This window comes from Monopterus albus, unplaced genomic scaffold (assembly GCF_001952655.1).
Source record: "Monopterus albus unplaced genomic scaffold, M_albus_1.0 scaffold339.1, whole genome shotgun sequence".
Classification (NCBI taxonomy): Eukaryota; Metazoa; Chordata; class Actinopteri; order Synbranchiformes; family Synbranchidae; genus Monopterus; species Monopterus albus.
In genome coordinates, this window is record NW_018128219.1 from 658,516 (window position 1) to 662,349 (window position 3,834).

Consider the following 3,834-nt stretch of genomic DNA (forward strand, 5'->3'; position numbering starts at 1 on the left):
TCCACCACCATCTGTTCTTCTAGGTTCCTTCCCTTAACACCAAACCTGCCCATCACCTCCTCATCACCTTTGTTCCCCTCACCAACGTGCCCGTTGAAGTCTGCCCCAATCACCACTCTCTCCCCTCTAGGAATACTCTCCATCACCTCATCTAATTCACTCCAGAATCTCTCCTTCTCTTCTAACTCACCCCCTACTTGTGGAGCATAACCACTGACTACATTCAACATTACCCCTTGAATTTCCAACTTCAAACTGATGACCCTGTCTGACACACTTTTCACCTCAAACATTCCTCACGAGCTCCTCCTTCAGGATCACTCCTACCCCATTTCTCTTCCTGTCCACACCATAATAAAACAGTTTGTATCTCCCTCCAATGCTACGTACTTTGCTACCCTTCCACCTGGTCTCCTGCACACACACAGTATATCTACCTTCCTTCTCTCCATCATGTCCGCCAGCTCTCTATCTTTCCCTGTCATTGTGCCAACATTAAGAGTCCCTATTCTCAGACCTATACTCCTGCCTTTCCTCTTCTCTCTCTGTCTACGAATCCTTCTACCTCCTCTCCTTCTTCGACCAACAGTAGTCCAATTTCCACCAGCACCCTGAAGGTCAACAGCACTGGTGGCGGTCGTTGTTAACCCGGACCTCGACTGATCCAGTATGGAATTCTCACTGATGATTCATGTTTAAATTTGGCATGTTTTTACCCGGATGCCCTTCCTGACGCAACCCTCTCTGTCTGGGTTTGGGACCGGCACAGAAGTCAGTGGCTTGAAACTCCTGTGGCTAGATTGCCCATGGCAGCAAAATACAGATCTCCAAATGCTCTGGACCCTCTATAGTGAGTCAGTAAAACACCAGGACAATTAATCAAAACAAATGTCGGAGCAACAAAAACATGAACATGAAATATAAACTGAGACCAGCAGGAACAGATCCAGTGGTACGTAACATCCAGTAGAAACACAGGGGACATATAGCAGCTGGATTTCAGTCTCTCTTCAGCCATTCTAGATACTCACATGTACAAAAAGCAGTTTAAAAACAACAAATAGTACAAAAAGTGTTGGCTGAGATTTTGTTAACAAAAGTCTGAGTTAGTACAGAAAAGAAATGATACATAATCCTGCCTCCATCTTTCCATAAAGCTTTAGCATTGTGTAGTTTAAATGGCTATAGTACTGCAGATATTTACTGTTTTGAATTCAAATACCATCCACTGCTATTTGTACCCCTGTATTTTGTGTTGTATTCTTGTTCCTAAAACTGATGATCAACAGGTGCTTATACTTAAACAAGAATATGTTTGTCGCAGTCAGAAGGAACCAGCGCTGCCTGTTGCTAAAACACTGAGGAATTGAACAGGAGCTTTGACTCCCTCTGTGCAGAGCACTCTCCTGCTAATGTGATGTGAACGTAGCTTATATAATTGTTCAGACATCCCGTGGCCACCGTGTCTCTCAGGGCTTTACCCGTCGTGTTTGCTCTCCTTCCTCAGTGATTTCATCTTCCTTGCCCTCAGCCTTCTCCCCGTCACATAGTTCTTCATTGTTTCTGTTGTATTACAGTGAGTATGTGAGAGGCACACAGCTCCATGAGAGAGGGGGGAGAAACCAGCTGCTGCTGCAAACACACTGTGTCCGTTCACTCCACTGTCAGATCAATGAACATGTGCAAGGAGAACGTTCACTCTGTCTCTGTCCAGTGACTGGACACACAGGAAGTTGGTGTTCAGCGGTTTAGACAGTCCACTTCACTACAAATCAGACTGGTGGCTCGGTCTTCATAAAGACAAATGGTCATGTGCACATGAATAAGAATAGAGAGAGAAATCTGTCAGCATCATTTACTGATCTGAGACACATCATGATCATGTCTGATCTGTGGCAGCACCGCACACACAAAGTAGTAAAATTCAAATTGATTTTATTTTGCTGTAGAAACCTTTAGTCAACTCCAAATGGATGATAAACATTTTACAAGGCAATATATTTTAAAATGAATCAAACATTTTCACTGGTAGTTGTTTTTTTGGCTATTCTATGATAAATTATATATTATAATTGTCTTTATTTTTTTGATATTAACAGTGTCTTCTGAGCAAAAATTTCACAACATGGCAAACAGTACAACAATGCAGAATGCAATCATGCTGATGATGGCACAGCAACTGTTTGAACTGTTATTACATAAGTAGCCCAGTCTGTAAAAACTCTGGACCTACTGTAGGCTAATGCCTGTTTTGGTCTCTATTGTTGTTCCTGATTCTCTCCAGTGCTGCTTTGCCCTGTTTTTAGGTGCCTTTGATTTGCTTATTTGTGCTGTGTAAAATGTAACCATCTGATGACGCTACTTTTATAATCATTGTGCATATCAGTCCTAATGCTTTGTTGCCTTTATGTAACTTTTTATTTTAAGACTAAGTGTTCTTTTTTTACTACGTACCTACGTACGCACACATGTGCCGCGCAGAGTGGCAGCAAGTTACAGCAGCTGTGCCCTCGTTGTGTTCTTTTTCGTGTTTTTATGAAGTTCTGTTCTTATGTGTCTGTTCTTATGGTGGTGTCTGTTGTTATGGTGTTATGTTGGTTGTTCTCTATTGCTGCTGTAACACAGAAATTTCCCCACTGTGGGATCAATAAAGTACCTACTCTACTCTTGTTTCAGACTGAACCTTCTAACACTGAAACAGCTTGTATGATTTTACACAACCTTTCCCTTTAGTACTAGACTCAAACCCTATCACCATACATAGTATACGTGCACCATCAGGCCAGTATGGTCACAGATCCCATAATAGAAAAGGGCGCAGTCCAACACACCAATCCACAGAAGGAAGCTGATCTCAACCTCTACATGTGATTGTTGGTTTAAAGGCAAACAAACTGTCCAGACTGTCAGAATTCAGCTAGTCACTGCCTCCCGATCACATTAACAAACTAGGCATAATTGTGCTCATTCCTTTTGCCTGTGTATTTGTGTGCATAGCTACAGATGTGGTCTCTCATTCTAATCCTCTAGACAATGTCAGCCAAAAGATGTTTATTAATAACCCAAGTGGGGCCTAAAGGGGGGGCAGTGACAAATGTACAGTTATAGGCAGTAGAGGCCAGATGATGGAATAGGGTTACAGAATAGGCATTCCTCTCCAATTTCAGTTTGTATTGTTTATCTACCTCACAACATCTCACCCTGTCACCAACAGTTCATATAAGAGAAGCGCTATTTAAATATAGCAGAGCATCCTCCATCCAATTTTTTTGTACATTAATCTTGAGGGGAAATGTGGTGTCAGTAACGAATTCTAATAAATCCTGTGGACATAACATTGTGGCTTTTAGGTCAGCATTAGTATTTTGAAAAGAGAGATGTCTTGCCTTAAAAATGAAGAACAATTTTGTGAAATATGAGGCCTTTGGCTGTTAATGTCATTCACTGTAAACTGAAATGGTGTCAGCTCCTGACTGTAATGGCAGCAACAGCTGCAGGGTGGCCATAACAATAAGAGGGATTAAATCTGGGACCTTGTTACAACATATCTTTGAAGTCCATCTGGAATAAAAAAGAGTTTACCTGAGATATTTAGGAGAATCATATGACCCTGAAATGAAATGATAAACAATCAGCTGAAGTCTGACAGTCAACAAGCCACGACTGACAGGAGCTTTTATTCCTGTGACTACCACCCGGCCTTTGTCTGTAATTTGAGCAGTGTGTGACAGGCAGAAAAGGACGAAGGAGTACTCTTTTGATATGTATTCTAGTAGCAGCAGAGCTCCCGTCAGCTTCCATTTATTTCATATTATATTGATCTCATGTAGGGAA

The 3,834-nt window shown here is 41.7% G+C and overlaps 1 protein-coding gene across 3 annotated transcripts in view; it reads left to right on the forward strand.

The window, feature by feature from the left end:
* The window catches only part of LOC109974565 (tropomyosin alpha-3 chain-like), a 56,242-nt gene that overhangs the window by 35,036 nt on the left and 17,372 nt on the right, over positions 1-3,834 (forward strand). The gene's annotated exons all lie outside the window — the stretch shown is intronic.